The sequence below is a fragment of the Limulus polyphemus genome, unplaced genomic scaffold (genome assembly GCF_000517525.1).
Source record: "Limulus polyphemus unplaced genomic scaffold, Limulus_polyphemus-2.1.2 Scaffold489, whole genome shotgun sequence".
In the NCBI taxonomy this organism is placed as follows: domain Eukaryota; kingdom Metazoa; phylum Arthropoda; class Merostomata; order Xiphosura; family Limulidae; genus Limulus; species Limulus polyphemus.
The window spans coordinates 25778-50829 of NW_013666099.1; the positions used below are offsets into that span (position 1 = coordinate 25778).

The 25052-nt window shown below is 35.3% G+C and overlaps 1 protein-coding gene across 1 annotated transcript in view; it reads right to left on the minus strand.

Annotated features, from left to right (window-relative positions):
- Positions 1–25052, minus strand: part of LOC106458585 (1-phosphatidylinositol 4,5-bisphosphate phosphodiesterase beta-1-like) — a 140963-nt gene that overhangs the window by 24971 nt on the left and 90940 nt on the right. The window lies entirely within an intron of this gene.

The window sequence follows — 25052 nt, forward strand, 5'->3', positions numbered from 1 at the left end:
CTACTTACTCTTTCGACTTAACAATATGTAAGTATAATCCTAGTAGCTGTAAATCATACAAAACAGACGAGACTAAACTTTCTACTTACTCTTTACGACTTAACAATATATAAGTATAATTCTAGTAGTTGTACATCAGCGAGAAAGAAATTCACTGAAAAAATGGACTGATAAAGTTGTGATGTTTTACTTTTTCCTACTTTACTAAATTAAACCAAACATACTGAAAGTAATAAATATAAAAAAAACAGAAAAGCAACTGAAATAAAACCCAAGTAATCTTTGTTTAGTTTTCAGAGCAAAGCTTTTACTGAAATCGGTCGCTCTAACTTCCCAAATCGATTGAATAAGAAGAAATAATTTCATAAGATGAGGTGTTCACTCTTCAAATAACAGACAGCCAGTCTCCTCTTTAAGCCTGTGTGTGTGCATGTGTGTATGTGTGGACCACTCACCAAGATTCTCTGGGGTTTTTACCAACGCCGCCTTAACAGGTGGATAAGCTCCACTTTATTCAATCGTGAAAATGTTCAAAAAAAAACAAAACAAACAAGTTCTGATGTTTTCAGCTTTCGATAAGGTCTAGTAATTCCGTCATCAAGATATAGATAATGATTAATTAAAAGCCCCAGTAAATCAGGAGCCCATAGCATGTCATGTAGACCCTAACCAGCCATTTTAATCACCATTTTGTGCCCTAAGAAATAACTTAGACAAATACATTTTTATTCTGTAAAAACAGCCTGGAGAAACACAGAAAAGTCTAGAAATGAGTAATTTATTTCCTCCCGATCAAAATCGATCTAGGAGCGTCAACATTTTTCATGCTCACAACCCAATTAATCAAGCTAGGCTACTAGCAGATTGATTAATAAATAAGAAAAGGGGGGGGGTAATGTTTTAGATATGTACTCATTGAGAATTGTGTCGCTTACCTGGTATTTTCCATATGAAAAGTAGTTTATGGAATATAGAGGACTCTTCAGCATAGCCATCCTTAATTGGTGACATGAGAAGGTAACCGACCAGCAGCAACTGTTACCAGAGTGGCTACTCTGAATCGATCAGTTGGATTGAACCACAACTCAACAAGCTAACCACTAGGCTATGTCAAGCTGGTGTTGTGAATAGCTAAACTTCACAGTCATTACTGACAAAAGTCTCAGAACAGGAGAAAAACAACAACTTTAGCATAAAACCAACTAAAAGGCTCAGCATGCCCAGGTGGTTAGGGCGCTCGACTCGCAATCTGAGGATCGCGGGTTCGAATCCCCGTCCCACCAAACTTGCTCGCCCTTTCAGCCGTGGGGGCGTTATAATGTGACGATCAATCCCACTATTCGTTGGTGAAAGAGTAGCCCAAGAGTTGGCGGTGGGTGATGATGACTAGCTGCCTTCCCTCTAGTCTTACACTGCTAAATTAGGGATGGCTAGCGCAGATAGCCCTCTTGTATCTTTGCGCGAAATTAAAAACAAACTAACTAAAATCCAGGAAAATTGAAAGTTAGAAGGTTAACACATCCGAATGTATATACCTGTAGGACAACAATGACAACTGGGTACAAACCACAACAGCTAATGCTGGAATTGTAAAAAAATCCTTTCTTTATTTTCACCCATACTTGACCTGCAGTAGTTCCGCTTCCTTTTATCTCCCTTCACACTTTGGAGTCTTAGTTAACAATATCCACATAGATAAGCTGCGATATATTTAAATTTTCCGACTATATCTGTTTTCAAAGAGAAAACTGGAATAGGTATACTACTTTCTTTAGCTCATCTTAATGTGCTTTAACTGACTGATAATGATTAAACCACAGATACTGATTAGATATTCAGTACTATACACTGCTTCCTAAACCAGCATACTGTTAATAATGGAGACCGCCATAAAACAGTTATCTATACTTTCATAACGCGTAAAAATATCATTTCATTTTCTGGAGTTTCGTTTAGTTTTATCTATGTTTTCATTACGCAAAAAAATAAAAAGATCATTTCATATTTTGGAGTTTCGTTAAAAACACTGAAACGACCAAATAATCCGTTTCTTTACCGAATAAAAAGATAGTGTTATTACTTACTTTTTTCAATGAAATTTTCATCGGCCGAATTTCATTTTCTCAACCTTAAAAGTCAGAAGTCAGGGTTGTGACATTATAAGTATAAAGAACACGCGTTACACATTTTCTTTTTGAAATTTAATGCCCCCAATTACTCACAAGAAATATTTAAAAACGATAACTTATGATATTATTGTGGAAAAAACATTTGCTTAATTTAACTCGAATCAGGATTTTAATGTACGGATACACAAAGGGCTATCTGCGCACAGACATCCTAACCATGTACTGATAAGACTAAAAAGGGAAGGCAGATAGGCAACAGCACTCACTGCCAACTCTTTTGTGACCGAATAGTGGGATACGGCCGTTATTTTGTTACGGCGCACCCACGGTCCCATTGTGCGGAGCGCGTTTTTTACAGCAACTGGCCGCGAACCATGTATCCTCGGATTCAAAGTCCGAGTATACTAATCACGAGGTCACGTCCAGCTCATTTGCAAAACATTCTCACAAAGTCTATTGATACATTAAAAAGATCAATCATGACAAACACGTGTCTACTACGTTTATCATGTTTGGAGAAAACTTGAAAAGTGTGGAATGTATCACTTACTGCACAGTGTCAAGATCTTGATCAATGTTTTAAACTTCACACTCCATGCTAGCTACTGTCCACATAAATATTAGCTCGTCTGTTTGTTTGTTTGCCTATCACAGCGAAGGCAATCTGCTAGTAGCACCCACCGTCAAATCTTGGGCTACACTTGTACCAACGCACAGTGGGACTGACCGTCAGATTTATACGCCCCTACGGCTAAAAGGGCGGCCATGTTTTGCGCCGGGTTTCGGTAACGTGACTTGGAGTGTCCGAACCAGACCATGTCCGGCATCCATAATGAAAGGGCTTATCTTTTAACAAATACACAACTATGTTAAAAACAAACATTTTATATATAAAGAATTATATTTTATCATCTACTTTGTCTCACAAATTATCTTTTAAATTTTCTGGTCCAACTAACATATCGTGTTTTATCATTTCAATGTATTTTTATTTCATAATTATTTAACTTGTAATCATAATTTTCAAGTTACTTACGTTCCACGTCTTCTGACTACTTGTAAGCGTGTGTTTTTATATTTTAATTCCTTTTTTCTCATCCATTTATCCACTATACATAAAACTACAGTTAATCTTCCAAGTTTCTGTTGTTATCATATTTTTTCTAACAACAACCGACTGGGATGTTAACCTTCAAAATATCTGTCATGTGTTTTAACAACAACCGACCTGGATGCTAACTTTCCACGACTCTATGGTTATTTTGTTTTTCGAACAACAATAGCGCAGGGATGCTAATCTTCCACGACTCTATAGTTATTTTGTGTTTTCGAACACCAATAGCGCAGGGATGCTAATCTTCCACGACTCTATAGTTATTTTGTGTTTTTGAACAACAATCGTGCTGCGATGCTTCAATAATCTCACTTTATAGAAACTTCTAATGTTAAACAAGTAAAGAAAAAAAAACTTTTCAAAAAAGGAAATGTAGCGATTACTAATATCAATTCTCCAAAAACAACGCAAACAACGTAGTAGTAATGGTATTTGCATCACCTCTACATAATAGCAGAATGTTAACAGACAAAAATAGGATAAATTAAACTCAGTAATAGCACAGACAAGAATTAACATATAGCAATATATATATATATATATATATAACTATTCAATCAAAAATTTTCATTATTCCGAAATTAACTCAGTGCAATCGCCAAATTAATTAGAAAAAACAAACAAATAATACATTAAATTACGAAATTGCTTCTGAAGGCTTCAAGTTGTTGACTTTTCTTAATTGGAATCGCACTAACATTAAAAATGTTGGATAAGAGCTTTCTTGTGTTAATAAGAGGCTCGAAAAATACGTGTTCTAATGAGAGCTTTATTTTTAGACTCAAAACTGGCAAGCATTACCATAAAAGTTTAAGTCGTGTAGAAGCTTTGCTTGGATCGTTATTAACACAAATTGTCAGAAATATACGAGCGAAACAACCTGAAGATTTCTAAATAAATATTTGCATACAAAAGTGAAAGCAAAACAATTTTTATACGAACAGCTACAGCCCGAACTTCTTCAACAGAATCCACATACACAATTATTGAAGCGAGCCCGGGAAAACAAGAGTGCTTTCTCAATAGTTTGCCATATCTCACAGAAGTGTATCCATGGAAACTACGGACTCCCAAGATAATTAACGTCAGTACTCTTCCCGAGGCAAGTAACAGAATAAACAGCCTAGAGACGAGTTGACCGAATTCTCCATTCCCTGAATGCAAATATGTAGGCAATCACTTCTGAACTAGTGTGTTTAGCAAGATAGGTCTTACTACACTCCGGGGATTAGGGAATGGAATTTCTTTAGGCGTCGATTGTTACCGTCTTAGACTATGAACCCGTGAATTTGCGGTTCTCAAAACGCTCTGTCGATTCAAACAAAGCCCTGAGATAATACTGTGTTGTCCCAAAACAAATACTGTCCGTAACCGTTATTAGCTCTATTTAAATTTAGGTACAACTGACACACACACTTATCTAACAAACCTGTGACATTCTATACAATTTAGTTCGTTTTATTTTTTTTCAGATTGATATACGAAGAATTTCATCTAAAGGACAAAGTGTTTACATAATACAGACTGAATATCGTATATACGATATTTCAGCTACATCACCACGTACACAGAAAGATAACTTACATGAATAGTTATTTGATCCACGTAAAAGAAAAAAAGTGCTTAAATAGGATGAATGCAGCTATACATTTCTGAAAACATTAACAAAAGCTTATTGGAATAAAGACAAGACAGAATGTGTTATATAATGTGAAGCTTGACACAATGGAGATTCGAAAATTTAAAACTAAAACTTGTTTTTCTCGAAAAACAACTAAAGAAAACAATAATCATTAAAAAAAAGATACGTGAAAATTACATTCTTCCACAAAAATTTTACACAAGACTAAAGTATTAGAAAATTAAAAGAATGCCAAGCCTAATACAAGTGACGTAATTATAAGAGGGTCATTACATTAGATTTTTTTTTTCTTTTTGTTAAACACAGATGTATACAATGTGTATCCATGCTGTGCCCACCACGGGCGGCGAAACCCGATTTTTTTTAGCTTTATTAAGCCATCAGCCTTACCGATGAACCACCGGAGAACATTAGGTAGACAAGTTAATTGATAATAACATACGTCATGAATCTGTGTATACAAAGTTTCAGATTAAAGTAATTAACTGGAGTAAAATCTGCCTCAGGTTTAGAACAACTTGATATTACGCATTAAGAACGATACATGTGGTAATAACGTATAAAGACCATACAACAATCCACAGAAAATACATTTCAGTAAAAAAACAGTTTCTCCTTACATTTAATATTTTACAAGAAGTTATTTTCAACAACAAGATCATAGATAAAAAAAACGACGCATATAAATGGAGGATGTAAAAAGGGTAAAGCGCATCTTTGTAAGAGAAGTTTGTTTTGTTTGTAATTATGTACAAAGCTACACAATGAGCTATCTATGCTCTGCCCACAACGGGTATCGATACGCGGTTTCTAGCGTTGCAAGTCCGCAGACGTAAGAGAAGTACATGAAGAATTAGAGCCACGTTAGTCTTGTGGAGACCAAATCAGTGACTGTGGTGCAGCGTAATTACAGGCGCTAGTACAGAAAAGAGTATGGGGTATGTTAAGGGTACTGCATATCGCACACCTATAGCAAACATCATGGAGCTAAAGACCGGGAAAACGGATGCCATCGCCACTGTAACTGTGTGCATGTTGCAGAGAACTTGGACTGAAATCGAATATCGGTTAGACGTGCTGAGAGCCACTAATGTTGCCCACGTAGAAGTCTACTGACATGTTAATAAGAGCTGTTTGAGTTAGGCTACAAGATGTTGAAAACTGCATGGCTGTATTTCCTTAGTTAGTTAACTTAAATTTTAAAATAGGTTTGTTTGTTTGAAATTAAGCACAACTAACACAATGGGCTATCTGAGCTCTGCACACCACAGGTATCGAAACCCGGATTTTAGCGTCTGTACTGTTAATGGATGGATAGCTAGATAATAGATAAAACAAGAAAAGTTCGCTTTCAAAAGTGTTAGTAGTTAGTATAAAGAAATAAAGTTGTGATAGTATCAACTGTTAAAAAGTGCCTTTACCAACAGTTGTTGGTGTATTAACTCTTTAGCTTAGTTAGCAGGGTATGAGAGAGGACCCGAGTTCGAGTCCAGCTCAGAAGATGTAAAATTGCTGTTACAATACGATGAGAGGCAGATTACGACTGCCTTTGTACATCAACAGTGGGTTCTATTTATAAAATACTGACAGTGTAAGAGACAAGATACAACCATCCCCATATATTAGAAAATTGCAGTGTCTCAGAAATTGTATACCCTATATTCTAATATTTCTGATGCTAACATATTTTTTTTTCTTTTTTCATTTTAATCTTCATTGTATTTTTTTATCAATGTGACAAGCACCTTATACCTTATGGTCATTTCTTTGGGCAGCTAAATGAAACGTAACAACAATCTTCGGACATAAAAAGTATATACTATTTTGGTGGATTAACTCTTTAGCTCAGCTAGCAGGGTATGAGAGAGGACCCGAGTTCGAGCCCAAGTTCAGAAAATGCAGAACTACGATTACAATACAACAAGTGTGACTATTTACTCAGTATCTTAAAGTTGTAGTAATGTTTTTGTTGTTGTTTTACTACACTGATTTCATTAAGGCTAAATTAGTTCATTTTAAATTAAGGGTTTATATAATTGCTATTTTATTAAATAACTACTAATTTAAATGATAAAAGAAGCACGTTATATTTCCCACTCAATGTACATTTCTGACTACGTTTTCAAAATTCTGGTTTAAAGAAAAGTTGAGTTTACACTTTTTATATATTTTTGAAAAGGATCTGGTGGTCCACTTTAATATAGGACCATTACTGATACTATTAATGTACTCGAAAATTCGTTCCCACGACAACAAAAGGATTCTTGATAACACCTGCTTAATTGAGTCACGCGAATGATATTATCTAAAGTTTCTTACATAATGCAATTGAAGTGGAGAAACAGGCGTGATTTGAGTTGCTTGTACAAATATAGAATGAATTTATTTAACTATATCTTAAAAAAGAATTACGGCTTTATAACTTTATGGCGTAAAAAAAAAATGAACACGTTGTTTCTTCTAATGCAAGGTTTTCATTCGTATGTTTCTAAAACATGCATTCCCATATTCCGTACTAGAAAAAAGTAATAGTTTGCTCTTGGACACCGGATTAAGCACACTATTCTTCGTGAGAATGAAAATCAAAGAGTAAAATCTGTGGCTAAACTATAACCATAATGTCACAGACTCCAAAGACAGAAATACACACAGAGCCTGAGAACTGGTGAGCGAAGAGGAAGATAGACACAGAGAAATATAAATATTCCTTGCGGACAGCCACTGATGAACGTGCAGTTTGTTTGTTGATTTTCGCGCAAAGCTACTCCGGGGCTATTTACGTCCCTAACTTAGAAGTTGTAAACTAGAGGGAAGGTAGCAAATCAACATCACCCACCTTCAAATCTTGAGCTACTCTTTACCAACTAACAGTAGTATTTTCCGTCACATTATAACGCCCCAACAATTAAGAGGGTGAACACTGATGAAGCGAGAGAGAAATACAATAATTTAAAAGCATACATACCAAAACAGACAAAAACAGATAGGTGACGACTGATGAGCACATACATACAAGTGCATCTAACATGGATAGTATATGCACAGGTAGGAGTATAACATAAACGAAAATCAATTTACAAAAACAATAGGAGGAAGGTGAGTTTTATATCAGGCACAATTCTTGCAATACAAGTAAAACACATCTTAACACCATTAATATCTGGTCTACCAACAGAACCGAGCACTTGATGGGGGGGGGGACTTTGTTTAAAAGATTGCAGACACATGAATGACTGTTCTGGTTTATGACCGGCTCCACAAACAACTTCGACAGCGGTGTTTAGTTTATATATTTCGTATTTACTGTTTGTGGATCCTTTATCCTAGTTTTATTTTGTTCTCTTATCGCTGGCACATAAATGCTGCGGTAGAATTTATCATATACAGGTCACAAGATACAGAGTGAAGAAAATAACAGGCAGACAAGCATACATTCAAACACACAAGTGGAAAACTTGTGTATTTCAGTCATTTACTTAATTGCTTAATGTATGACGCAGGACAGACAAAATTACACATAACACACAAAATCAAGATTTGGTTTGTTTGGAATTTCGCGCAAAGCTACGCGAGAGCAATCTGCATTAGCCGTCCCTAATTTAGCAGTTAAAGACTAGAGAGAAGGCAGCTAGTCAACTGTTGGGCTACTCTTTTACCAACGAATAGTGTGATTGACCGCCACATTATAATGCCCCCACGGCTGAAAGAGCGAGCATGTTTGGTGGGACGGGAATTCGAACCCGCGACCCTCAGATTGCGGATTGACAAAGCAAAGATGACGCAAAATAGCTCACGAAAACGTCTTGTAAATAAAACAGGAACAAAAGGCAGAAGTACGATTGCCAATCCTCAAACTTTTTTGTTGTGTAAATTCATTGTTATTCCTCACACTAAGAATAACCGCATATCGTTCGTCACTAGTGCACGAAATAATTGATGAGCTTGCACGTATATTTTCTAAAATCTAAACGAAACTAATGAACAAAAGATGGCGCCACAAGCACAATTAGATGATTTTTTGTATATATATATATATAATTAAAAAATAAAATAAACATGTACAGCAGTCTTTTACAATTATGATTTTTAGCAGCTACGAAATCTAAACAAGGATATAACGATAAAAATAAAATTTATAAAACATGGTGCTTTGATAGGTACATTACTCAAAACAATTAATGTATAATCGGAGTTTTCTATATCCCAGCTACAACGAATGACAATTACTCTTATTAACTATCATTTGTTACTTGCATCCCTAAGCTAACTTTAACGCGAAACAAGTGTCAGATGACTGATCATGTAATACGATATAGAAAATTGAAGAAAACTGTGTGTTCTCGACAGTTTGAACAACAGCAGTGTGTGTATAGAGACTAAAATTAATAGAAATATTAGTAAACTTCCATGAGGAGAAGAGAAATAGGTCGAATAGATATGGTCGCTCATAACACTCGTTGCAGAGTGGCTACAGGTTTCATATAGCGTGGTTAGCAAAATATGGACTCGCTTCAAGGTGAACACAACACATTTGGCCGAAGATATGGACAGGTTAGACCACTGTAAGGACAATATGGTTACTATGCATATTGAAATTTTCAACCTGTAAACGTGGTTTAAGCGTCTAGTCAGACTCCTGGGGTCCAGGTACAACAGTTCCTAATTTTGCAATACTGACCAGCCAGCAGAATTCGCCGCCGCAAGGACTTTGTATGGCTATTTTAGCCAAACAACGTGATTGACGTATTTCTAGAATGCGCCTATAGTTAAAAGTGCGAGGCGACTTCAGAGGCATGACGTCTCGAACTTTGGATTCTTCGATACGCAGCCTGGCATGCTAATCACTAAACCATTCCCGACCCAAAATGCTTACCGCACTTTCACAGACGGCAATATTGTGGCTTCCGACTAGTATATATGTGAACAGTCTTTGCCACTGACCTTTGTGCTCATGGATTCTCACTTGCTACAAGACACCATACTTTACTTATCACCGCTGGAGTACGATTGTTACAAGTCACTTTATGGATGGTCTTGGCGCCCGAATTTGATCCATATTCCTTTGTTTTTTTGATGTGTAGTATATATGAAATGATTACACAGAGTAATAATAGACAGCTGGTAGATTAACGAGTTATTCAGTCGATTAACTTTTGTTTGATCAGTATAATGGATTTTCAAGTGGAAATTTACAAAAAAATCAACGTCGCATAATGATGGAAAACACGAAGTTAACTTAAACATCTGTTAATAAAATTAAGAACGAGCAAAAAAATGAAGAAAGGAAATCCTGTTTTCTGATAACCCTTGAAGTATGATATTTTAAATACTTAGCAAAAACGGGGGAGATAAGGCACACAAAGTGCTGTTAAGTAGAAAGCTGTTCAAAATTGGACTTAATGATTTGTGTTAGAAACACAAGAAACCTAAGATAAATTCCGAGTAATTTATAAAAAGAACATGTCAAACTAAATTTTTTTTTATGTTTACAAATAATCAAGCAAATGTGCTTTAAAACCTTTGTTGAAAAACTACAGTTTTCTGGATTTACCTTGAATCACAGTTCTCAGGCATTGATTTGTTTTTGTTGTTTTTTTTTGTAGGTAAGCACAAAGCTACAGAATAGGCTATCTGGGCTCTGCCTTCCATTGTAACTCCGCAGACATACCGCTGTGCCACTGGGGGGAGGGGGCATCAAGCATTGAATAGAATCGTATGACATTTCAAACTGTTACGTGTTACAATATATTAATTAAATAAGATCTGTATCACAAAAAACAAGAACATTAATACAAGTACATTTATATAGATCTCCCTTACTTAGCTATTGTTGATTGCTATTATATGTTTAATGACGTAATATGATTACTGATATTGTAACACGTGATAGTTTGAGCTGTTGTAATATTCTATTAAAAGCTTGTTAGCTGATGATGCTAGATAGACCAAACAAAACGTAGTATTACAAAAACAGAGGTTTTAAAACATATTTATGTGTTTGTCCGCAAATAAAAAAAATATAAAATATATTCTTTGAAATTTTGAAGTGGGGCTAAAGCCCTTGCAGTAACTTCCACGACCACACACAAATAATAAAGAGGTTGAGTGTATTATATTAAAGAATTTTTGAATCTCACCATATCATTATAGTCCAAGTTGCCACGTGCAGTCGTGCTCTATCTGACAGCCGTGCATCTTGACAATAATCCTACAGCGTAAGTAGTTTCTATTGCAAAAGGCTTCGTTGTACGGCTGTCATGTCAAAAGCGCAATACTACTCCCTTCACGCTTACCATAGTCATTCTACTATACAAAGGCAGTTTCCCAGCGCGAGTTTCAAGAGTACTATCGTACAGAAATCCGTTGGCGCTGCATCTTGCGGCTTGATTGGTATGTCTTCGTATGGAAGAGCATGCATCCTCATTTAATTCTCCACCTGCTTGATGTATGCGACGGTTAAATAGATATGTCTTGGAAGCAACTTGGGTACACATGGCTTGTGTTGCTTTTCCAGATGGCGATCCTTTTCGGTTATATTGCGTGCTACTGCCCCAGCCACGTGAGCAGTCTTTGCCACTGACCTTTGTGCTCATGGATTCTCGCTTGCTACAAGACACCACACTTTACTTATCACCGCTGGAGTACGATTGTTGCAAGTCTCTCTCTAGATGGTCTTGGCGCCCGAAGTTGATCCATATTCCTTTGTTTTCTTATGCTATTAGATACAAGGGATAATTCAGTCTTCAAAATTCTAAGTACCCGATCTGAGTGTATGAATATTTTGTGTTAGAAAGTGTTGTTACATACCTTTCCCAAAGGTGATAAATTTTCGGTGGCATATCACATTATCTACGGACGGCATACAATGTCAAAGTGTATTTCTGATACATTCCGTTCCAACATGACTATTTCGGTTGTGGCTGTCACGTGACTAACTGATTTACATATTAAAAATAATTTTAATATAAAATACTCAAACCTCTGTAAACACAATTTGATGTTTTTAATAAGTCTCCTGACACAGCGTATAGGGCTTCAGTTTAAATACTTTTTTTGGTTCAATTTTGGTTAAATACAAAATTCTCATAAGTAACAATATGGAACTAAATTTTTTATGAAAAGTTAAATTAAATAGCATTTAAAACAATGTCATAGATCTTAAACCATGAAATTATTACCTGTATTCAAGGGTTTTCTTTCAGTTTTTTTTCTCTTTTTTTGTACGGAGAGAGGGGGGTAGGATTATACTTGGTGATTGAGATGGCGCAGAGTATTCGAGTGTACAGTATGTGTATAAAAATGGCCTGGTTGTATTACACACACTTTGTTTTAGAACTAAATGTCTAAGATGGTATCTTTTTAAGGGTATTTAGTTTTTCACACCAAAAAGTTATCTAGAGACAAAACCATCAAATTTCCAAAAAAATAATAAATCTAGGTAGGGCTTCTCTCCTTCTCTATAGTAAGAAACCCCTAATATTAAAACGGAAAGGAAATAGTAGAACAATTTAACACTTATTGAGTCAGATTTGATTGGTACATAATTAGTTTTCTGCGATAAAAATGAGGGGTGAGGGACAATAATGACTAAGTGTTGTATTAAGCCTAAACGTCATTACCATAAGTTATCTTTGTCTTCCACACGCATTAAATAATGCCTAAACATATTTCATGTTTCAAATTTAAATCAGGCTTATCTTTAGCCGTTTCTCTAATGGCATTTGTGCTTATGAGACGTTGAGTCCTAATATATCAGGCTAGAGAACTGTGGTGCCAGAAAAGCCAACGTGAGACGTACGGTCTTAACATATAAGGCTCTTATTAGTAACAGTGTAAAGAACTGTCACTGATTTTTTTATAGAGAAATTTAAACCTCTTACTGAAATTAAAACGAAATTTCAATTAATAATTATACTCCAAACTTGGGTGCGTTTTCACTGTCTGTGTATGAAGAATTATTACTACTTTTATATATATATATACACTGCACATTATATACTTAAAAAAAAGTTTCAAAATATTCGTTTCCTAGTACACACTAGAAACCATAAAGTCACTGAACACACACTTGAAATTCCACGTTTTGTGTAATATATTCGTTTTGTGTGTGAAATTTCATTTGAATATTTTTAGTGCTATATAGATAATTATTGTTAATACACTTTATAACTTTCACACAAACACGCATATAGAGGGTTAATTAAACCTTATCTGAATGATCTGTATACACTACAGCAGTATCGTATAGGTGCAGGCATTGCGCCACAGGCGACATGTTTGGTATTTATATATTTGGTTCATAGCAAATTTCTGGCCATGCGCCAGTGCAATGCCGTATTGGGTTTGTCTTACTGGTGGTTTGTATTTTGTTTCACGTAAGAATTTTCTCGCGAAGATACACAAGTTATTTAATATATAGCCATCCCTAATTTTAAACTGGTGGATTAGAGAGAGATGGTAACTTGTTAACAGCACCTACCACCAACTCTTCGGTTAAACTTGTCTGAGTGAATAGTGGGATTTGACCGCCACTCATATAAAACACCCAAGGCCCCACGCTTTTATAGCAAGATGACGCAAACCATAAACCCTTGGAGTTACAGCACTAGTACGCTAACCATTAAATCACACCTAGCCCAGAGGATTATACGGAAAGATCGTCCTAAAATAAACAATATAAATTATTAAACCAGCTATGGCTGAAGGACAAAACATCTCGAGGACGCCTTCGATAACTTTCAAGACAAAATGTACACAGTTGGCCGTTCAGGACAGCGACAGACTCCGAAGTCACCCTCAACGTTTTCTTCTACAAAATGAAAATTATGGTTTCGAAAGAGAAACATCCGACTCAAAAAAGTTACTGCAATGAAGCTGAGCATATCTCATAGCACCGCTAACAAGAAAAATAATAATAATAAACAAGAACTTACAGTTGAAGATTGGTTTGGTATGAATTTCGCGCAAAGCTATACGAGGGTTATCTGCGCTAGCCGTCCCTAATTTAGCAGTGTAAGACTAGAGGGAAGGCAGCTAGTCATCACCACCCACCGCCAACTCTTTTACCAATAAATAGTGGGATTGACCTTTACATTATAACGCCCCTAAGGCTGAAAGGGCGAGCATGTTTGGTTGGACGGGGATTCGATCCCGCGACTCTCATATTGCGAGTCGAGCGTCCTAACCACCTGGACATGCCGGGCCATGAAATTAACATTATTATAATCAAAATACGTTTGTCTATGCAATGTTCTTTACTATTTAATAAAGTATTGGATTCTTTTTGTTGTTCCCTCGAGTATTGTTTACAAGTATTGATGTCTACCAATTCAATCGTACTTAATGCACACCAAACCAATTAAAGGCCCAATGGAGAGAAAGAAAAACACTGTGTTCAACAATCCTTGTGATTATGAATATCAATACATTGAAAAAAAATACCAATTACCAGATATTCACTACTGTGAAGGCGAGCATTATGATTTATATAGTTTATATAGCGCGGGGGTCATATTTAATTACTTTTAAAAAAGATATTTTATGGTAAGTTTGTTTACGTAACTGTTTACAAATCATACGTTGTGTAGTTCAATTGTTCTGAATCAGCGATTGTTTAAAATAGTGATTTTATTGTGTCATGTTGCTAGAACTTTGAGTCTCTCGTTGTTTTAATTGAGTATTATTGCATCAGAATATCTAGTATTGCATGGAATGTTCTAGAATTCCGTAGGGGTATAAAAACATGTTCAAAATCATTATTAAGTGCTAGTTCTGAACTAGTGATCGTGCGTTTAGCAATAAATAGCGTATAGTGGCGATTTTTAAAGTGAACGTATCACAGACTGTACTGTAATAACAGAGTGGAGAATAATAATTCGTCTTTTCAATTGTGAAGTAAGTGAAACAGCCTGTGTTGCCTTTGACGAAAAAAAGACTATTTAAAGCTCTTGATACAACTGTGGTAACCAACAGCGTAATGAACATTTGTATATACGATTGATTTGTTTTTAATATATTACTTTTAAACAAAACGGACTGTGTTGCTGTTTGTTTATAGTTGAAATCTATCGCCAACAAATCACAGACACTTACTGTAAAGAATCCGACCTTACAAAACATGATACCAACAAAAGATAGAATTCAGGAGCATAATAGACATACAAGACTTTGTAATATCAAACTACCTACAACAGCCCACCATACCAGAGAAGACTATACAATCCAATGGAGCAATACGAAATTAAGGTTAAATAAGCCACACGCGAGAAAACTTTAGAAGTTACTGATAACATAGTCAACCTATCACAGTCGGTAAAACCTGGATAACCCTCTTGGAAGCTGTTGCTGTAGTCACTGTTTTAGCGCAAAGCTATAAAATGAGATATCTGTGTACTATTCGCCGCATGGAATTAAACCCTGGATTTTAGCATTGTAAAATTTATCACAGACACTCTTGAAAACACACACAAATAGTGGATAATATACACCAACCATTTTATCAAAATCCAGAATCAAATCCCAACTCCAGTGGTTTCATACCACCTGCATTAGGATTTTCATGAAGATGGCAACAGATTAGCAGAGAAAACGTAAGATACAAGTATTTAGTAATTAGTATGCGGTAAAGAAAAAGTAAATAATTAATAACAGACTTAAAAGATCGTATAGGATATTAATCATTAGTGATATCGTATCGTCAAAACCTTAGCGTAACGTTCCCTTTGACCTTTAAAGACTGTATCAAGACATGAAGAACTTTCTTTTTATAATGGCCGAATAATAATGTCGTGCAATCGCCAAAATGTCAGAACAAGTTTCACGTTGACCTAAACAGCTCAGATTAATCACTTTACATGTAAAATCTTTAACACAACTTTCTCCGATGTTATACTTTGCATTATATCACATTATTATTCAATCAGCTTGTAAGCACGTGAAGCATTCATAATACCGACAGATTACAAGTAATTAGCGCCCATCATCAAACTGAACTCCATTTTTCTCCAACACAAAACGATCTGTTGAATGAAAGCACAATTCTTGCAACCCCGTTTACAACATTCGTTGACTAACGACGTAAACTAATTACGTTATTTCATTAATAATTTCCCAGCTTGCACCAGTAGTGTTTCACGACTGAGTCGCCAACATTTTACGACGAAAATTTCCTGCTTGTTGGTAAATTTATCACCTTAATAATATATCATTATGACATCAGAAGTAACTCGAGCTTTGCTTTTCATAGCCTCGAAGCAGGAAGCACTATCTACACATTTGTCAACATCCAAAACGGTTCCTACGAGTCAGATATACACACGTGAACAACAGGATAATCGAAAGTAAAATCTATAATGTGCGTCACTCGAACATTCAGTTCCACAAAAACTCTTCGCTCAAAATCAAGAACATTTATTATTGTATAAAACACTAAAAGATATATATTTCCAGTGCGACATTTCTGTGTAATTCCTTCATCAGAAGCACTTCACCTGCATTTCTTTCAGCTCACGTGCATTCAAGACGGACACCTAAAGACCATGCTGGTGTTTATTATTATCATTATTACGAATATTCGTTCACAACTACTCATGGGGCTATTTGTTCTAGTTGTCTCATCGTTTGACACACTAACCACTGGGCCACGCTCGGCCCACCCTTGTAGAAATGTAAATCAGAAAACATCAGACCAGAAACGTTGCTATACGCACTGGGTTGGAGGTCGTTTATTTTCACGGCTTCGGAAGAATAATCTGTGACCCAAAAACCATTCGAATGAAGCTGAGTATATCTAGTGACACCAAAATTTCAGTAAGTGTTATAAACTTTAAAATCAAATACATGAATAAAAATTGGTTTGCCGAGACTGGCACGTCTGTAAAATGGTGTAACTATAATGTGTCCGATTATTCATGACAAGCAGCGACATCTATTCTACTTCAGTAACCTATTCCAATAGATTAAGAAGTATCAATAAGTCGTAAGGAAGACGTATACGTCCGTTAATACAACTACATGCCATTAAAATGCGAGATTTTCTCAAAATCCTCACTGCTCCTGTAGCTATCCAAGAAAAGAAGCTCCATCAAAAATAACCAGTCTCCGTCTCCAAGAGTAGAATTAAATGGTTGAATCGTGCCGTGTTCAGTTGGTAATCAACAAATGTTGTAGATGATCCAAGTGTCTGATGTGAACTATTCAAAAGAAAATATTAAGTCTGGAAAATGATGAATAGCAGATACATTTTAAAATAGAAAGCGAAAAACAGTACGATAATGTACAAAAAAAAAACTCTTTATATCTTTTCGATTTCCTTGGGAAGAAGCCTTTTCACAAAAACAAAAGTAGTAAACATTGTTCGCTGAGAGTTTGTTTGTAATTAAGCGCAAAGCTAAACAATGGGCTATCCGTGCTCTGCCCAGCACGGGTATCGAAACCCGGATTCTAGCGTTGTAAGTCCGCAGACATACCGCAGTGCCACTGGGTGGCTTTTGCTGAGAGACTGATGAACTGTGTTGACTGAAAGAAAGAGTAATTCAAAGTATGTTTGAAAATTAATGTTGGATGTGAAATATTCGAAAGACACGGTGTTGTGAAAGGTGTCTTGTAATTATGAATAACTTTTGATCAAAAGTGAATTAACACGGCAAAAAAAAGTCACTTATTAGTTAATTAAGTCAGTTCTCTATAATTAACTGGCAACACGGACATAATGTCATAACTCAATACACAAGAAAAATAAAACTTATAATAATCAGTACTTGTATTTGTGGCAAAGCTACTAGGGCTATCTCCCGCCATCCCTAATTTTGAATTACTAATAAGAGATCAGAAACACCCTACTATCCATGTTTAAAAATTGACTGTCATTGTTATAATGCACCCAACTTAATGTGCTGGGAATATTTTCCGAGATCCAGATCTCCACTAAAGCCAAGCCGCACCCAATATAATGATTAGAATGCACTAAATAACTAATTAAATATGTCTCCAAGTCTTCGATCGTTATCTGAAACAACACGAAGTTCGGCCTAATTTGGATTAGTTATAAATATATGTACTAAGCTAACAAGGGAAAACAGTATTCGCAAGTCTAAACATTAATCATGTTCAAAATTATATTAAAGTTTATAACCAAGAATATAATAATAAATCTAACTAAGGGAAATCGTAGTATGTTATTACTTGCTAATTGTTCATATATGATTTACTATCATATAACACTGAAATATTCAAAAACAATGTATTTATCACATCATACCAAAAGATTGTAAATCTTCGACACAAGTTATTGGTTTGAAAAAGCACAAAAGCTCAAACTAAAAATACTTTTACATTTCGATCGTAAAAGCAGAAAGTCAAATGTCTAATTAAATCTTTAACCTTTATTAGAACCAACCAGAATAGACTTCTAATCTAATAATGTATCGAGTTATAAAGTTAAATCTCTTGAGGCAGAAGACGATCTACGTTATAGTTCTCGACTCGCTACAAATTAAGTTTGGCTAAAGTAAATTGTTTAAAATACCTTAGTTAATGCTCTTTAATAGAAAAGAACCTCTATTCTCGGGATGGTGGCGAGGGTAAAAAAATTTCACTCGTTTTTCGCTTCATATCTTATGTTTCCATTTAATTTTGATCTATATTTACTACATTACTTATCCAATTATTAACCGGCATGGCCAGGTGGTTAGAGCGCTTGGCCGTGGGGCGCTATAATGTAATGGTCTATCTCACTATTTGTTGGTAAAAGAGTAGCCTAAGAGTTGGCGGTGGGTGGTGATGACAAGCTGCCTTTCTTCTGGTCTTTCACTGCTAAATTAGGGACGGCTCGCGCAGATAGCCCTCGTGTAGCTTTGCGCGAATTTCAAACCAACTATTAACCACCCATTCCGTTTTCATTAAACAATAAAACCTACATACTAAGTGCATCTGTTCTTATGGAATGATTGCTTTTATGAATTTTGTTCTAACCATTGTTACTTTTGCACTCGCTATTATTATTGTTAAATAAATGCTTATTGTTTTGTCTCGATTGCTTCTATTTCGATAAGATCTTTTTTCGTGACTTGTATTTACAGTGTATACAAAGCTGATATGATGGCAACACTAGCGAATCATAAATTCGTTTAGAACAGAAAGTGTGAAAGTACAAATAAAAACACGCTGGATATATTTGTTCTGTTAAGCTCAAAAACTTTGTCTAGGAGGGAGAGGCAGGACACGTAAGCATTGGGTTAGTTTTGTTTGTAGTCAAAATAAACACAAACTTAAAAAAAAAAAAGAATCAATTTCATATTTCTCAATACATCACTTAAGCACGCTGCTTAGATGTACTCAAAGACTGGTTTAAATTCATCCAATCGTTGAAAATTCTATGGTGTTCCACAAAATCAAGTCAATCGTTAAACAAACAGATAATTATGGGCCCTAAGGCAATACACCAACCTGCGAGATCCTGTGTTTGTTTGTTTATTAGTAAGCACAAAACTACACAATGGGTTACCTGTGCTGTGCCCACAACGGGTATTGAAACCTGATTATTAACATGATAAGCCTTCAGACTTACCGATGACCCACTGAATGTTTCCGAGTCCAAAGTAGACTCGGAAGGTTATAGCCCCAAAGAAATAATAATATTCTTATATTTTTTATATTCTCTGGGTCCAAAAGTAATATAAAAACTGATGATATCTACACCAATCTCTGTGGAACTTGAAATACTTGTACCAAACAGTCAATGATGTTTTCTGGGTGCTAAAGCAGTACATCAACAATATAAATCCAAGTCTCTATGGACCTTTGGAATGAAATAACCTGACATACAATAAGAAAAGGCAATTTTCTGACATCAGTGAGACACGGAAGTAGGGGACATCATCCCTGGCGTGGAAGAAAAGGAAAAGAGCACTTTTCTGACATCATATCGATAAGGAAAATTTCACCAACATACACAATAAATGATTACCATGAAACAAACAAAAATCATTGCAATACTCCAGTACGCTGAAAAGGATTTCGAAGAAATAACGTATTTTCTTTGTTTGTTGTTAAGCGCAAAGCTACATAATGGGCTATCTGTGCTCCCACCACGGGTATCGAAACCCGATTTTTAGCGTTATGAGTCTTCTAACTTACCACTGGGTCACTTTGGGGGGGGGGGCAATAATGTGGTTACATACGCCATTAAGATAAAAAGAATTTCGACGCAATAAGAAGATTAAATGCGTCAGTGCCGTCAAAAGAATTTCGTAGTAATAACGAGGTTTAATACGTCAGTACGTTCAGAACGGTTTAGCGCTGTCGAAAAGTTGTCGTGCAACATCGCTAACTGAGATTTATGAACCAATACGATACCTTTCTTGAGAAACGAGTGATGATCGCTTTGGGGTAAGTCTGTTACATGAATTGTTTGCTTGTTTGTAGTTATGCACAAAGTTACACAATAGGCTATCTGTGCTCTGCCCACCACGGGTATCGAAACCCAGTTTCTAGCGTTGTAAGTCCGCAGACATACTGCTGTGTCACTGGGGGACGTTACATATATTACGCTTAAGAAGTTTACTGGTCCCACGTGGTCTTCCGAATCATAAACTTAAAACACGCTAATGGTTCCATATGTAGCCATATAGTCTTCATTCTTCTTTGCAAAAATCTATTTTAAGTGATAACACGATACCCAGGAACTGAACATATTGGGACAAAACAACGAAACTCTGAACAAAAATAGAATTAGATAAATAATATATGTATATTCTTTCAAGCGGAATGGAACAAAAAATACTATTCAAACTGCATTCATACTTTGCCTGTTGCTGGAATAGTTAATGCTATTCTTCTACAGTTGAATGTTTCGACTAAATGAAAACATTTTCACTCAGCAAAAACATATTTCATAAAATAACCGAGAACGATGATAAACTGTGACTCTGAAAAATTATTAATGACAATTAAAATGCGATTTTACACATACACATCACTTAATAATAACCTTCTGTTTTCTTTACTGAATATTTCTAAAACGTAACTTCCCATAACAGTCGAGATCTTTTGTGTGTGTATGTGGTAAATTTCTTCATTTCCAAGGAAAGAAAAAAAAAGGAAAGTTTAAAAATAATATTTCGTGAAGTAATATCATTACTTATCCCATGTCTTAATTTCAAGTCCCACCACTCTTTATTTGATATATCAAGAAGACTTAGAGCAATAAAACTGAAAAAGAACAGTATAAAAAGAGGGTAACCCAGTAACGTAACTAATGACTAAACTGTTTAAATGCGATTGTCGTGGTTAGAGGCTTATATATTATCAACTAATGCTACAATGTAGCTGTTGTGGTTAATGGCTCTAGTCCAATAAGAAGAATTTAAGTCTTATAACTAAGTACTTACTTAACTGCTAATACATCCAGTCAACCCGAAAAATGTACGCGAAACCTGGATACTTCTATTGGAAGTATCAAAATAAACACAATTTTCTAACAAGAAGATCAAGGATCGAATCTTGGTTCTTTCCATGATATGCAAGGAGGCAGCAGATAAGCAGCCGAAACGATGGATTTAAACTAATCAATTGCTTAATTAATGATCATTAAAAATCAACTATTGGAACTAATTATAATCAGCTAAGCATGACAAATACTGATATCTGTTCGCTACTACCTTATCTTAAGTATTTTCATAATGTCACCAGAAGTACGACATCATCATCTGTATGTTATTAAAACCAGAAGTAACTTTAATTATTAAGTTATATTAAAACTTGAGATTTCGTATTAAAGGTTAAGCATTTTTAGGTTTGCTTTCCACGACACTTGAACAACTAATATTGTCACAAGTCACGTGAACACTTCAATACTACATGTGGACATACTGGTGGGGTTTATATGATAAGGATCTGGAAAGTGCTGTCACTAATGTCCACTGAATTTTCGTGTCACGCCTCTCATTACATCCCACGTACACTTGTCATTTTTCAAATGTGTAAACATTGACATTCTTTATTAATTGAATTTCATTCTGTTCTCAACATCACTGGAATGAACTCCTTCACTGTGTTTGTATATTTTCAGATACTCGCGCAAAGCTACACGAGGGCTACCTGCGCTAACCGTCCCTAATTCTGAAGTAACAGATTCGAGTGAAAACAACTTGTGAACAACTCTTATCCTTGGGATACTCTTATCATACTTAATAGTGGTAGTTGACCGTCACTCCTATACTACACAAACGGCTCCAAAGTACGAAGCGCAGTTCGTTTTGGCTGTAACGGTACACGAACCATGGAACCTCAGAACCACAGTCCGGCACACTTGGCCTCTCTAGAGAAAATACGTTTCAAAATAGTTCTACTTTTGTATATGTACGGTTGTCATGTATAAAGTGCATGGTTACTATATGGAATCCTTTATGTACAAACAGAACTTGTTTCCTGTCTGTTTGTTGTTGTTCTTATTAAATTTACTGCAAGATTGAGTATGTGAATCGTCAGCATATTTGTATGCATAAATTATACTGGAATTATCATATAAATAGCCTTGTGTCACATGTTAAACATTTTTCCCATTCTAGAAATAAACAAAGTATGTTTTACTATATCTAAAGAGTTAAATACCGAAGTTCTGGATTTTGTCAAATTTTAACAAACTTCACCGTGTGTCAACTGTGATTAAAATGTAAAAGTACAGCCTCGGGGCAGACTCTTTCACTATTCAAGTTTCGTCACCGAACTATTTTCTTTTGTTCTTCACGTTTGCCATAAACATTTAACTTTGGAAAAGAAATGAATTTCAAAAGGTTTTTTCGTAAATGTCAATATATATATAAGACAGCAAACGGGGTGTTTTAACCTGGAAACAGTGGCTTGAAAGGAGAATGTTTGTTCAAAATGAGAAATAAATAAGCCTTCGGTAGTACGTGAAATCTTTGTCAGTGGATCGCACTTATATTGTGATATTATTATTAAGATGCTTTATATATATATATATATACATATATATGGTCACGTATCGTCACATTTGTTTTGTAAGAAATTCTTCACTGTAGGTCCTTGCGATTAAACAAACCAAGACAACAGATAATTAATGAAAGTTTAGCTAACAACCGATTCGACATTTCTTCGTTGCTTATTAAAATAATTAAAATGAACTGATCAACTAAGATGACATTCAAACAGTTGAGCAAGATTATTATCCCTCAGTGTTTGAGAGGATCATTAACAAAGTAGACTGAACACTTAAGAGGACGATATTATCCAATACAGTCTAGGGGGAAATTCCCATCTTTAAATATTCGTTCAACGTCTAGGAAGGTTTCATCTAACAGAAAATCGAGTCAGACCTTTTCTTTAACAGTGAGACAGCATCACAGAAAAAACAAAACTGATACCACGTGTTGATTTTACCAAATGCATAGATATAGGGTACGATATAGTATCTGCCATGTTGTGTTGACGCGGAAACAGAATTATCACCAATTTTTCTATAAACCATAGGTGTTATAAGTTTTACATTTTAATATAAATTTCTAATAGTATTCTTCCATGATGAAGAGTTAGAAGCCTATACTGTCAGCCAATCAGAAGCTGTGAATGAAAATATTGCACGTAATATCGATTTTCACTGGTAATTTTATTTGCGAATCATAAAAACCGAAATATTGACAAATTGTGATTTATAATAATTTTAATAGTTTACTAACTGATGTAGCTTACACTAATTTCAATTTGCATAGTCAACAAATCTACTATATTGTCAATTCATAGCAACGTGTCATTATTCCCAAGTAAAAACAACCAGATGTAGATGTAAGCAACTTCCTTCCTCACTGTCTTATTTAGATCAGGAAGCTACTGTAACCAAATCTGGGCCTAACAGTACATTGACTACTACTTCAAAATAACACAACTACCTAATATACTACAAACTGAGTGTGAACAAAGTGATCTGTGGATTGAAAGTGAGCTGTGATGTGAAAATGGGGATTCCTCTCATTATGTGCTGAAGCTAAATGTTAACATTAGCTTAAGAGTAAAACCATCTTATGGTCAAGAAGTGCTGAACTGTAGTACATGTTAACTGAGTATCATCATGGTTAAGCCTTGTTGGCCTACAACTAATGTTCCGGTAAATGTGCAACCATAGCTGGCTAAAATAATTTAACAGTTTTACACAGATTAGTTTACCTTATGAATAGGTACAATCATACTTTTGATTACAGTAAAGAAAAGTACACTAACCTTTCTTAAACATTTTATACAGAATTAAAGTAATACTTCATGGCAGAATGTATCTAGGACTGTCAGCATTTCTCAACAGAAGGATTTTGTTCTAATTTACATATAGTGTGTTTGATCTTTTCTTTTGTTAGTTGGCTGTCCACTTCTTACAATAACTATTTAACTACATACATGTAAGTACTTACAAGTTCAATAAAAGTTTATGAAATTTCAATGCTTTAAGGATATGAATTTGTGCTAAAACAGAGAATTGTGTCAAACAGCTTTTGTTTGAACATTACTGAAAGAAACTACTGCTGCACAGCATGATGAAAATCCATCATGACTTTTGAGACTTTACTTAGAACTGTATGATTTCAAAATTTGTTTTCAAGATAGTTTAAAAAGTTTAGGAAGGGTCATCTTTTCCAGAAAAATCAATTCAGAGCTCTTCCTTAAAGATTAGCCTAATACACTGAACATACATACAGGGTACATAGAAAACTGTTTAATGGAATTGTTCAATTACTGAAGTACTGATCATCAATTTTTGTTTCCTCTTCCAGTATGTAAATCCATGTGATACAAGCTAACCTTTGTTTCCTCTTCCGGTATTCCGGTATGTAAATCCAAGTGATACATGCTAACCTTTGTTTCCTCATCTGGTATGTAAATCCAAGTGATACATTAACCTTTGTTTCCTCTTCCGGTATGTAAATCCAAGTGATACATCTGCTGATACATGCTAACCTTTGTTTCCTCTTCCGGTGTGTAAATCCAAGCGATACATGCTAACCTTTGTTTCCTCTTCCGGTATGTAAATCCAAGCGATACATGCTAACCTTTGTTTCCTCTTCCGGTATGTAAATCCAAGAGATACATGCTAACCTTTGTTTCCTCTTCCGGTATGTAAATCCAAGAGATACATGCTAACCTTTGTTTCCTCTTCCGGTAT